The 14,457-nt window shown below is 39.2% G+C and overlaps 1 long non-coding RNA gene across 1 annotated transcript in view; it reads left to right on the plus strand.

Annotated features, from left to right (window-relative positions):
- LOC139038751 (uncharacterized) overlaps positions 1–14,457 on the plus strand; it is a 41,616-nt gene that overhangs the window by 1,515 nt on the left and 25,644 nt on the right. The window lies entirely within an intron of this gene.

A 14,457-nucleotide genomic window follows, 5' to 3' on the forward strand; every position in this document is an offset into this window, starting at 1 on the left:
GCCCTCTAATCTCAGGATGTCTGTCCACAGAGTGGGAAGGAGAGGGAGAGAAGAGGGGGCAGGTGTGACGGTGAGACCGGGGAGAATCTGATTATCACAGAGGAACGGTTGGATTCCATTCCAGCTCCGTCCTTTAGCCCACCTCTGGCTTGTTCCTGGAACTTCCCGGAGAGCCACTCACCAACAATTTTTGCTTCCTTTATCACAGAAGTAATTCGTGACTTTTACAGGATTCAAAGCACACAGCTTGTATTTAGAAAGCAGCTGCCCGGCTCCACCTAGCCTTGCCCCTGTTAGTCCCATTTCCCAGAGATACCTACTGATATATATCATCTATCTATCTATCTATCTATCTATCTATCTATCTATCTATCTATCTATCTATCTATCCATCATCTATCTATATCTATCCATCATCTATCTATATCAATCTATCTGTGGATCTATATCTATTAATATATCCAGAGTTATATTTTTCCTTAAAAAAAAAGTCTTGAGTCAGTTTTAGTTGTTTACATTTTCCTAGAAAATTGTCCACCTCATTTACAATTTCAAGTTCACAGGCACGAAGTTACAACTAGTATTACTTTATAGTGTTTGCTTTTCTCTGAAACTATACCCCCTTTTCATTCTTAATATTTCTTATGTGTGTCTTCTCCTCCTGTGCCCAGTTTTTTTTAATCAAACTTGCCAAAGGGTTATTGATTTTATTGATCTCAAAAACATAACTATTCTGTCATTTGCCTTTATCACTTAGTGTTTTCATAGTGTTACCATTGGAAATGTTTTCATGTGGCACCTATTATTTGTTAAGCACTGAATAATATTTGGTGGGGTTGTCTGCAAAGCCATGTCAAGGTTGGGTGTCCTCAAATCTGTAAGTCTTATCTTTCATGGTTTCTAGATTTTCTGTCTAGCTTAAGGAGACTCAGAATCACAAGAGGAATTACTTAAGAGTTCTAGCAGCTTAGAACTTTGCTGTTATTGTTGTTGTTGATGATGATGATGTTGTTGTTTAGGTTACCTCTTCATCTGAAAATTGTACCTATATATAGGGAAGGGCAAGGATTTGATGAAGGCAGGAAGTCAACTGTCCTAACACCAAACCTGACTAGTCCATCCTCTGCTTACTGATTCAAAATGCCATCCTTAATTATACCATGCATATATTCCCCCAACAAATTTTTCTGGTTGATATATGTTCTTTTATAAAAATACAGTTGAATTAAAATTACTAATTTTTCTTAGGGCTTTTATGGGGCATCTATACTGATAAAATTATTTTTTCCTTTTTAAGCAATGGTGGGGTTCTCATTCAGATTTGACACTAGATTATGCTAACTTTCTAGGATGATTTTGAAAGCATCCTGGTTTTTACTGCACATTGGTGCTTTTAAATTATAAGATATCTATCTGCTCATTGCTGATTTAAAGAATGCATCTATAATCAAGCTGGGCTTGATGGATTTTGGAAGGCTAGATCTTTAATTATTCTTTCCAAAGTTATTGGTAAGTAATAGAGTATTCATTTTCTGATTCCTCTTGAGTCAATTTTGGGTGATTTATATTTGCTTAGAAAAGACCATCTCATTTGCATTTCCATATTTATTGGCATGAACTTATAGATAACCTCAGAAGTTTTCATCTCCTCTGAATCTGTTCTTCTTCAAAGTATCAAAACTTATTTATTTTTGATTAAAAATTCTTTTGATGTGGACCAGTTTTGAAGTCCTTATTGAATTTGTTACAATATTGCTTTGGTTTTATGTTTTGGTGTTTTGGCCTCAAGGCACATGGGATCTTATCCCCAACCAGGGTTCAAACCTGCACCCCCTGCATTGGAAGGCAAAGTCCTAACAACTGGACCACCAGGAAAGTCCCTGAATCTGTTCTTATATTCCTTTTTTCATTCCTGATATTTCATCCCTGCTTTCCTCATGTTATTCTTGGTGTCTATAGTGAATGTTATTTTGCTGTGGTCAAATTGTAGGATCTATGTAATTTCCACTTTGTGGCTTATTAAATGACCAATTTAAAATACTCAAAGAGTGTTTTTCCTCGATGGAGAAAATAATCTACTTTCTGTGCTTTTGGATATAAACAACACAAGTTCAGTTCAGTTGCTCAGTCATGTGCAACTCTTTTCAACCCCATGGACTGCAGCACGCCAGGCCTCTCTGTCCATCACCTACTCCTGGAATTTACTCAAACTCGTATCCATTGAGTCGGTGATCCCATCCAACCATCTCATCCTCTGTCGTCGTCATCTTCCCCTCCCACCTTCAATGTTTCCCAGCATCAGGGTCTTTTCAAAAGAGTCAGCTCTTCACATCAGGTGGCCAAAATATTGGAGCTTCAGCTTCAGCATCAGTCCTTCAAATGAATATTCAGGACTGATTTCCTTTAGGATGGACTGGTTGGATCTCCTTGCAGTCCAAGGGACTCTTGAGGGTCTTCTGCAACACCACATTTCAAAAGCATCATTTCTTTGGTGTTCAGCTTTGTTTATAGTCCAACTCTCACATCCATACATGACTACTGGAAAAATCATAGTTTAACTAGACGGACCTTTGTTGGCAAAGTAATGTCTCTACTTTTTAATATGCTGTCTAGGTTGGTCATAACAAATCTGCCTGTAAAGTTGGTTGCACACTATCACTCTTTATAACTTTATTTTGTACTGAAAGTCAGTGGAGCATATTGGTTAAGAGCACAGACTTTCAAATCAGACTACCTGGATTTAAATCCTAACTCAGCCACCTACCAGTCATGGGATCCCTGGTGGACCAGTAATCCTCCCTGTGCTTCAGTTTCCACCTCCATAAAACTGAGTTCATAATAAGATCTACTTCATAGGCTGGGGATCAGAGGCAGCTGAGTTAATCCCTGTTAAATGTTTAGTGCAGTTTCTGGTAGGGTGTAAGTATATATGTCTTCACTACATTTGTGTACCTGATCTATTAATGTTTAAATTAAACTGTTAAAGTCTCCCAGTATGCTCAAATTCACTCATTCAGAAAAAAACTTCTTGAGTTGGGACTATGTGATGTGATCTGCATTCCTTTATTGCTAGAGATTCAGCTGAGCTGTGAACAAGAAAGACATGTTGTCTCCCTTTGTGGAGGAACTTTCTGAAGATTAAGATTTGTCAGCGTGTGTGTGTGTGTGTGTGTGTGTGTGTGTGTGTGTGTGTGTGTATCAGCGGCTGCCATCCATTTCGTACAAGAGACTATGAGACAAAAGCCTTTTGCAACCTATCCCAAATCTGCCTTCTGGGTAGAATATCAGCCACTTCTCCAGAGATGCATCTTTTATGCTGGAGCCACTTGTTTAATAGCAACTATAATTATTTTTAAAAATAATCATTACTAATAGTAGCAACAAACATTTTTGAATGCTTACTATTGTCAATGTCCTCTAGTCAAAGTCCTCCAGGAACACACCTGTAGTTGAATATGTTGGATTTATTACCTGTGCAGCAAGGGGGCATGCACACCATGGGGAAGCATGGAGCATCTCAGTAGAAAGGTGCTAGAAAGAATGTGTTCTAGGATTTCGACTTGGTTGGGAGATTTGGGGAGAGTTCACTCTGTTCTTAACAGAAGAAAATCACATTAGATGGTATTCTGACACCACAAAGAAAATTATAAAGTGATCCTTGGTGCCTTGGTTCCCTAAGCCCTCTGTGTTTGTTGTTGTTTGTTTTTTTATTGAGATATAATTGACATATAGCATTATATTAATTTCAAGTTTATAACATAACGATTCAATATTTGTTTAAATTGTGAAATAATCACCATAATAAATCTGGTTAACATCATCAGCATACATAGTTACAAAATTTTCTATATACGTGGTGAAAACTCTCTTAGCAGCTTTCAAGTGTACAACATGATATTGGTGTTATTTAAATTATTTATTTATTATTTATTTGGCTGCACCAGGATTTTAGTTGGGGGCACTCAGGAAGCCCAACTAAGATCTCTTGGCAGCATGTGGGATCTTTTCCTTTCTTTTTTTTCTTTTTTAGTTGCAGCATGCCAACTCTTAAATGTAGCATGTGGGATCTAGTCTCTGACCAGGGACTGAACCCAGGTCGCCTGTATTGGGAGGAAGGAAACTTAGCCCCTGGGCCACCAGGGAAGTCCCTAGTATTATTAACTATAGTCTTCAGGCTGTACATTACATCTCCAGGACTTATTTATTTTATAGCTGGGAGTTTGGACGTTTTAACCCACTTCTCCCATTTCACCCACCCCCATGCCCTTCCTGCCTCTGGTAACCACCAGTATGGTCTCTGTATCCATGAGTATGCCTCTGTTTTTAAGCCAAGGAGCAATAGTGTTTATTTCCCATTCTTGAGCAGTTTCCCTACACAGAGTATCTTTTTGGTCATTGTCCACAGGGAAGAGAATGACAGACTCAGAGATGAACACAGAGCTCTTTAGCTGGAGCTCTTAGCAAGGAGCCTTAAGAATCATTTGATTCATTGTCTTACACCGTTTGGGAGTTTGAGTTACACAATGATGAGGTGCTTTCCCAAGATCATACAGCAAATTAACACCGGGACTACCAGGTCTTAGGAGACCAGTACTGGCAGACCGGATGTGTTCTAGACTGTTATAAAATTTGAAATAGTTTTTATTGGGTCGTGTTACAGTAAATTATAACACATGTACACAAAAAAAATACATTACATTACAAATGTGTTGCAGGTATATTCTAGATAAGATACAGACTTATTCCCCTAGTCCTTTTGTTACACCTCTTAATTCTAAAAAAAAAAAAAAAAAAAATCATTTTTTTCCAGTGTTTTTATGCACACTTAAATCAGCGAGAGATGCTTTTTGATGCAAGTAATAGAAAGCTCCATCTAAACAGAGGGACTTGTTTTCTTACATAACACAATGTCTGAAGATGGGCAGTTACAACTGTTGCTTCAGAGGCTCAAAACTTTCAGGACCAGCAGTGCACTAGAAGGCTGCTGGCAGCTCCAGACAGGACATTTACATTGCAGACAGGAAAAATGCATAACTTAAATCAATAGCTTTATAGCCTGAATTTTGAGAAAGAAAAGAAATTTAATGCAGATTTTAAATGTGTCCTCCAGAAAGATTGTACCAGTTTTCATTATCCCTTGCTCATTATACAGCTCCAGAGCATGCACATTCCAGACAGGAAAACGGCAATGTCATAGAGCCAGACGCATGCGTCCCTTTTATCAGAAGAACACACTTTCCCTAGCAGTACATCTCACCGCTGACTTCTCCTTGATACTTTGCATTAGAAATTAGTCATATGCAGGAATTCCCCGTGGCTGGGAATCCACCTGCCGATCCAAGGGAAATGGGTTCAGTCCCTGGTCTGGAAAGATCCCACATGCGGTGGGGCAACTAAGTCCGTATGCCACAACTACCGAGCCCACACACTGTAGAACCCATGCCCCACAGCAAGAGAAACCACGGCAATGAAAAGCCCATGCACCGAAACTAGAGAACTGCCCCCACTTGTTACAACTAGAGAAAGCCCTCGCACAGCAACAAAGACCCAGCACAGTCAAAAATAAAAATAAATTTAAATAAATTTTAGAAGACATCAGTCATATGCAAGAGATGTTGGGAATACAGAAAGCAAGATTGTTATGGTTTGTATTAGAGAAAGAAATGATTCCTTTCCTTGGTTTGGTTTAATGCTACCGCCGTGAAAATAGAGTTCTGTTACCAAGAAAATAAATAGGAAGTGCATAATGTGACCACCACAGTGTTTATCACTGAAAACTTGCAAAATGCAGGTGAGCAGGAAAAAGAGACCATACACATTTAAATATGGAATATAAGTATAATTTTACAAAACGAGAGTTCAACAATTGAATATATTGTATTTATACTGTGTCCTTTCTTTTCTTCCTCAAAATTCAGGCTATAAAGCTATCAATTTATATTATGTATTTTTTTTACTCTGAGAGCTTATCTTCACATAATTGCATGCTATTTTTCTACTTCATTGTCAATGGTTATATTGTATTTTAGTGCAGGCATGAACCATAATTTCTTTACACAGTTCTGCTAAGGATGTGAAGGTTTTATGTAGTTTCTTTCTATTGTAAATAACATTGCAATGAAGATCTTTTAGTTAGTCTTTTTCAGATTTCAGAATTATTTCCTTAGAGCAAAATATTTGAGATTTTAGACAAAAGGGTATGCAAAATTTTAATGTTTTTGATACAGATTTTAAATGTGTCTTCCAGAAAGATTGTACCAGTTTTCATTACCCCGTGCTCATTATAAAATGCATCCTCAACCACACTGGACCTCATTATTAAAGAAATGAACCAATATGATCTTTTTAAAATGTATCAGGTCATTGTTTCAATTTGTATATTTTTTTTTTTTTTTGTATTACTAGTCAGGTTGATTTTTTTTTTTTTTTTAACCATGCCTTGGGGCATCTGATTCATGGGGTTGCAAAGAGTCGGACATGACTGAGCGACTGAACTGAACTGAACTGAACTGTGGCATCTGAGATCTTCCCCAAGGAGGGATCAAACCCCTGCATTGGAAGTACAGAGTCTTAACCATTGGACTGCCAGGGAAGTCCCACAGTTGATTTTTTTTAAGGTTTATTGCCTTTCTTTCTGTATAATTACTCCTTATATCTTCTAATCAATTTTCTGTTGGTGCCAGTGATTCAGAGTTGATTAGAAAATAGGCATAAAGTAAATAAAATTGTTCATAATTTCCCGATCCACAGATAATCACTATTGTTCATCTATTTTTCATATGGGTTATCTATTTATTTCTCTCTCTCCCTCTCTCTCATCTCCTATCTATCCAACTATTTCTCATTCAATCTATCTGTCCACCTACCTATCTTGTGATTATTTCATCGACGTTTGAATATCATTGAATTTCAGCAGTGATTCTGATGCAGACAGTCCATTAGAAATTACTTGGTATATTAAAAAAAAAAAAAGTAGCTGATTCTCCTTGAATGGAGGAGAACCCATGCATGGATGATTTTGGAAGATCTCCAAAAGATAGTAATGTGGAGGCAGGGCTAAGGCTCTCAGATGTACCTTATTTCGTTCCAGACTCCCTAACCAGGATTTCCCTGTCGATGCCTGATGTTCCTGAGACCTACTGTTTCTGAGAAGCAGGGGTGAAAATGATTGCACCCAGAGGTGGCACAGTGACAATGGTCAGGGTGACTGGAACCTGCCCCCAGCAAGCTGCCTGCAAACCTGAATGCATCCACAATTCCCAAACACCTTTTTCCTCCCAGTCAGTTCAGTTTAGTTCAGTAGCTCAGTCATGACTGACTCATTGTGACCCCATGGACTGCAGCACACCAGGCTTCCTTGTCCATCACCAACTCCCGGAGTTTGCTCAAACTCATGTCCATTGAGTTGGTGATGCCATCCAACCATCTCATCCTCTGTTGTCCCTTTCTCGTTCTGCCTTCAATCTTTCCCAGCATCAGGGTCTTTTCCATTGAGTCAGTTCTTTGTATCAGGTGGCCAAAGTATTGGAGCTTCAGCTTCACCATCAGTCCTTCCAATAAATATTCAGGGTTGATTTCTTTCAGGAGTGACTGGTTTGATCTCCTTGCAGTCCAAGGGACTCTCGAGAGTCTTCTCCAACACTGCAGTTCAAAAGCATCATTTCTTCAGCACTCAGCTTTCTTTATGGTCCAACTCTCATGTCCATACATGACCACTGGAAAAACCATAGCTTTAACTAGACAGACCTTTGTCAGCAAAGTAATGTCTCTGCTTTTTAATATACTCTCGGGGTTAGTCATAGCTTTCTTCCAAGGAGCAAGCGTCTTTTAATTTCATGGCTGCAGTCACCATCTGCAGTGATTTTGAAGCCCAAGAAAATAAAGTCTGTCACTGTTTCCATTGTTTCTGCATCTATTTGCCATGAAATGATGTGATCGGATGCTGTGATCTTAGTTTTTTGAATGTTGAGTTTTAAGCCAGCTTTTTCACTCTCCTTTTTCACTTTTATCAAGAGGCTCTTCAGTTCCTCTTCACTTTCTGCCAGAAGGGTAGTGTCATCTGCATATCTGAGGTTATTAATATTTCTCCCAGCGATCTTGATTCCAGCTTGTGCTTCATCCAGCCTGGCATTTCACATGATGTACTCTGCATGTAAGTTAAATAAGCAGGGTGACAATATACAGGCTTGACGTACTCCTTTCCTAATTTAAACCAGTCCATTGTTCCATGTCCGGTTTTAACTGTTGCTTCTTGACCTGCATACAGATTTCTCAGGAGGCAGGTCTGGTGATCTGGTATTCCCATCTCTAATAAATTTTCCACAGTTTATTGTGATCCACACAGTCAAAGGCTTTGGCATGTTCAATAAAGCAGAAGTAGATGTTTTTCTGGAACTCTCTTGCTTTTTCAATGACCCAACGGATGTTGGCAATTTGATCTCTGGTTCCTCTGCCTTTTCTAAATCCAACTTGGACACCTGGAAGTTCTCTGTTCCTCCCAATAAAAAGAGTCATTGCCCCCATGAAACTACTTTAGTTATTATCCTGTCCTTTTGGGGGAAATGAAAGTTGTGGGGAAACCAGAGGAGGCAACCAGCTCACAGTGTTTGTTTCATGCCAAATGTATGCTGTTATCTCTGCTTCAGTTCTTTTATAACTTCTCTCTAAAGAGATGGTATTGAATGTATCAGAAAGTGTCATGGCAACATAAATGCTACAGTATCATGATCACTGTCTTCCTTCCCACCCTCTTCTAAAGGCTCCTACGGAAACTGTTTTTATCTTTTCAGATTTGAAGTACTTTATAAAAACACTCAAGCAAATATTTTAGCAAAAATAAATGTCCCCAAATAGCTACTCTATCCAGTATAAGTCATGATCACCAGTGTTCCTCTGAAATGCCCAAAATAGAGTCCGTGCTAGCAGTTCCCTCCAAGGAGTGTCCTTGTTTAGCTAACCTAGTTAGAAGCTGTGAGCTTGTGCTTTTGGGTCCTGTGAGAGCCTTGTGTTTTTAAAATAATTTTGTCTAAAAACGCTTCTCATCTCTCAAAGGAGATTCTTGATATGCAAATTTCCAAGAACTGGGGGTGTGGAGCTGACCTGTTTGTGGAGATACAGCTCTTATTTGCAGACCCCCAGGATAGCACTGTATGTATTGTACCAGGAACCATATTTGAGCAGAAGACCCTTTGGATCTCCTCCATCATGTTTCCTTTGGGCTGTGTTTCTCTGCTGGTGGTGTGGGCACTACCTGCGCTGATATCTTTGTCACTCCCTTTAGAGCATCAGATGTGGAGAAGAGTTCCTGCATTTTAATCTGATTCCTGCAATGACTGAGGAGAGAAGTGGGTGTGCTCATCACCTGTTATGGATAGAACATACTTATGTCAGAGGGAGGACATGGCTAAACTCAACATTTGACTTAAAGATAGTGGCCATAAAGCTTATTGGTGCCTGTGATGACAGGAGTGACCAGCTTATCCTGATTTGTCCAGGACTTGCCTGGTTTCAGCCCTAAAAAGGCCAACGTCCCAAGAACCCTCTCAGTCCTGGGCAAACAGAACAACTGGTGACCCCGGGTAGCAGCCCAAAGCCACCACTCTTAGGATCTGGAACAGTAACCCCTGCTGGATATCATGATGAAATTTTATAAAATTTGAAATTATACATAGGACAGGTCTTCCCTGGTAGTCCAGTGGTTGGAATCTACCTACCAATGCAGGGGACACGGTTTCAATCTCTGGTCCAGGAAGATCCCACACGCCACCAGGCAACCAGGCCCATGCACCACAACTAGTGAGCTTGTGTTCTAGAGCCTGTGCTCCATAATAAGGGAGGACACCACACTGAGAAGTCCTCACACCACAACTAGAGAGTAACCCCCCAGTTGCTGAAACTAGAGAAAGTCTTAATGTGGCAATGAAGACCCAGCACAGCCAAAAATAAATAAATAAATAAAATTCTATTTAGAACAATAAAAAAATAAAATTCAAACTATCCTGATTTATAGTCTGTTATCAAGACTCCTGTCAATGTTATATTCATGATAGTTATCTGTCTCTATACAGCAGAAATATTAAATTTTAGCTTGAACCAACCAATCACTGAATAAAAATATATTTCCATAACATAAAAACAATCTTCTCAACAAAATTTAAGTAAGTGTGTCAAAAACTTGCTCTTTTCCACAAAGGGATTAGTTATGAGTTATTTAGTATTAAGTAAGAGTAAAGATTTGAAAGCATGGTAATAATGCCCAGTAACACTGAGGTTTTGTTTTGTTTTACGTTTCATATGAAACAAAAATCTTCTGGGTGTTAACCATAAGGAATAGTATTTTTAGAGTGATTGTGTATTGTAGAAAAAGCTCTCTACAGAAGTCAATAAACACACATACATAGAAAAAAATTAAATTTAATAAAATAAAGATTTCATGTACAAGAGTCAGATGGGTATAGCTACCAAACCCCCATTTTAGGGTGAGATGAAGGTAGATTGGGCTTCCCAGGTGGTGCTAGTGGTAAAGAACCCACCTAAAAATGCAGGAGACATAAGAGACATGAGTCTGATCTCTGGGTCAGGAAGATACCCTGGAGGAGAGCATGGCAACCCACTCCAGTATTCTTGCCATAGATGGACAGAGGAGCTTGGCGGGCTATAGTCCACGGGGTCACAAAGAGTTGGACACGACTGAAGTGACTTAGCACGCAGGCACCAAGATATATCAACTTTGGTTTCCATGCCAACGGGCCAAGGTGAAACAAAGGATCCCAGCCCAAGCAGCCAGCTGCTGAGGAAACTGGGAGTTGAGGCAAGCACAGAACAGAGCCAGCCAGAGTGAGAGTCTGAGGGAAGAGATCCCGAGCAGCGGTCAGAAGACCCAGACCGCAGCACTGCAGGCTCACTTTCCTGGTCCAGGAGGTTGCCTAAAATAGGCAGGCAAAGGACAGGTGCCTCAGGCAGCTACTGACTGCTCCACAGAGATGCTTTGAAGGATGAAGGGTAAAGGAAAATGTTAAAGCATGTCCTTCCTTACTATAAAAGGAATGCATTCATAATGGAGAAAAATGTGAAAAGTACAGACACCTATAAAGGGGACAATTGGTGGACTTCCTTGGAGGTCCACAATGGTTAAGACTTTGCCCCCAATGCAGGGGTTCCATCCCTGGTCCAGGACCTACCATCGTGCATGCCACATGGTGCAGCCAGTAGTGAAAATAAAATTTAAATTTAAAAAAGAAAGCAGTTAAAATAACACAGAAAGCCATCACCCTGAACAAGCCATTTGTAATATTGCCATACATTTTGTTCTCCCTAAAAATACCAAGAATTCATTTGGTCCAGAGCAGTGAGTAATCAAAAGCCATTGAGATCTCCACCAGAGATTCTTAAAGAAAATCAAAGGGAATCTCATTTATAATCAGTAAAAAACACTTCTTAAAATTTTCTTGCCCATTCCTATCCTCTCACCACCTCTCAGTCCCTGCAACTTCCCCAAAACTACCACCAAACTACCATCAAGAATCTCTCATAAAGCCCAATGTCAAGGTGTTTCTCTTCCCTCTTTCTCTTCCTCACTTTTTTCAAGTTTCTCTTCTTCCTCCCAGAGACTCTGCTTCCATTCTCAATATTAATTTTTTTAAGATTTTTTTGATGTGGACCATGTTTAAAATCTTTATTCAATTTGTTATAATATGGCAACTGTTTTCCATTTTGGGGTTTTAGCCATGGACATGTGAGATCTTAGCTCCCTGATCAGGGATCGAACCCACACCCCCTGCATTGGAAGGTGAAGTCTTAACCACTGGACCACCAAGGAAGTCCCCACAGTGTTAAATTAATTAGACTTGCTTTACTTCCTTCAGTTCATCTTTTCTTTTTGCCCATTTCCCAATTCTTCCTAGAATCTGAACTAAGCAAATACATTCTTTCCCTGAGAAGTTGGAGAAGGAGAAGAAGCTGAGCAATCAATGACAGAATAGTTTTTCATGGGCAACAGGAGGAAAATATCCTGCAAAATATGCAAATACCCACAATGCAACATCTTTTAAAAAAACTTTAAATATTTTAAATATATTGTTGTTACAAAACTCTTATTATACTGTAGGTGAAATTTATATTGTGCTCTGTAAACTTTAGATTAATGAATTCATTCATTCAGTCAAAGAGTATTGTGGGCTTATTATATATGGACATTTTCATGAAGGCAACATCAATGAACAAAATGAGCCAAAGTTAACACCCTCATGAAGCTTAGTCAGGTAAGAAGAGATAGACAACAAATATAAAAAGGAAGTTTGACATTATGCTAAAAAGTCATGGATACCCTGTATTTTTTGTCTTAAAACAAGCTTTTTAAAATTCTTTGGCCACACTACATGCTTGGCAGGATCTTAGTTCCTCAACCAAAGTTGGAACTTGGGCCCTCGTCAGTGAAAGAACAGAGTCCTAAGTACTAGACCACCAGGGATTTCCACATGTAATTTTTTTTTTTTTTTTTTTTAGGCAAAGGGGGTCAAGAGTGCTGGATAGAGATCTAGTTCCTTCTCAGGGAGGAACACGTATTTATGAATTTATGGACACAGACTTGAGCAAAGAGATGGGGTGAAGCTTGCAAGTTTCGGGGAGGACCACTCCAGGCAGGCAGCACAGCCAGGACAACAGCCCAAAGACTGGATGGCATTTCCTAGAACTAGCAAGAAATCAGTATGGCCAGAATCTGCTGCAGGACGTGAGAGAGAGAAGCCATAGGTAAATCTGTGACTTTCAGCCTGAACAGCTGTAGGAATCGAGTTGCCATCAACCGACGTGAGGCAGACAGTGGCTGTAGCAGATTCTGGGCAGAATCTGGAGTGTAGATTTTGACATGTTGAGTTTTGGATTGTTCTGAGCTATTCAAGTAGAAGAATCAGGGATGGTGTTGAGAAAAATGCTTCCCCGTGTCATTAAATATTCTTAGAAAATCTAAATTTAAAAGAGGTAATGCTTTATTATAAATGTAAAGAAATTACAAGAGGATATAGAATGAAAATTAAGTCTTTTCCCCTTTCCTCCTCCTAGCTGCCCAAATCCTTCTCCCCAAATCCATCCTGTTTTACAAGTTGTTCATATATCCTTCCAGAAGCCATCTACACTTTTTTTTTCCTGGCTGCATCACATAGCGTATGGAATCTTAGTTTCCCCAACCAAGGATCCAACCCATGCTCACTGCAGTGGAAGCAGAGTCTTAACTACTGGACCACCAGGGGAGTCCCTATACTTTTATGTTTTCTTTTTCTCCCCCACAAAATTTTAGCATGATATGTACACAATTTTCTACCATGTCTTTTTCACTTAACCAGATGTCTTGTAATATTTCCATATATTAATATTATATTTAATATATTAAATATATTAATTTATTCCCTTATTAAAGGAAAGAACATTGTCATTCTTCATATGGTTGCATAATTTTCATAGCTTTCCCTTGTTTGATTAAATGTAACAATTCCCTTGTTGATAGACATTTAAGTTTTTGTTCCCAATCTTTTGCTGTTACAAGCTGTGTTGAAATACATAATGACCTTTTGTATATTTCATTTAAATGTGCAATGATATAAAGTGTATATTTAGACAAGAACCACTGCAATGATGTAAAGTAATTAGCCTCCAACTAATAAAAATAAATGGAAAAAAAAATAAATAAAGTGTATATTTAGGAGTGAAACTATTTCTGAGTCAGAGGATATGTGCATTTTTATTTAGCTAGATATTAGGAGATCAAACCAGTCAATCCTAGAGGACATTAACTCTGAATATTCATTGGAAGAATTGATCCTAAAGCTCTCCAATACATTGGCCACCTGATGCGAAGAACCGACTCATTAGAAAAGACCCTGATGCTGGAAAATACTTTAGACAAAAGGAGAAGAGGGCAGCAGAGGATGAAGTGGTTACATAGCATCACTGACTCAACAGACGTGAGTTTGACCAAACCCCGGGAGATAGTGAAGGGCAGGGAACCTGGTATGCTGCTGTCCATGGGGTCACAAAGAATCAAACACGACTTAGCAACTGAACAACAAGAAGAAGAAGAAAGAACAAAAGAATGAATGCACATTGTGGGTTATTTTCCCCAGTATTAGCAATCCATTCTCTGATTCTCCAGGCACCAACTGGATGTCAGAAGATCACATTCCATTCTGATGCTTACTCCCAGAGTCAGCATAGATTTTACAGTTTTTGGGTTCAGTCTCATAAGATGACACCACAATTTCAGATGCCTGTTGCAAGTCCAGTGCCACCGGGACTTCTGACCCATCAGTGGAAAATGGGGAGTTTGCCAGAAAGTTCTTCTCAGGTTTGATAATTGGCCAGAATGACTCACCAAACTCTAGAACCAACTTTCTTTATGTTGGTTGTAAAAGATGCAGCTCAGGAAGAGCCAAGTGGAAGAGATGCAGAGGTGAGGCATGAGAG

Source organism: Odocoileus virginianus, chromosome 16 (genome assembly GCF_023699985.2).
Source record: "Odocoileus virginianus isolate 20LAN1187 ecotype Illinois chromosome 16, Ovbor_1.2, whole genome shotgun sequence".
In the NCBI taxonomy this organism is placed as follows: Eukaryota; Metazoa; Chordata; class Mammalia; order Artiodactyla; family Cervidae; genus Odocoileus; species Odocoileus virginianus.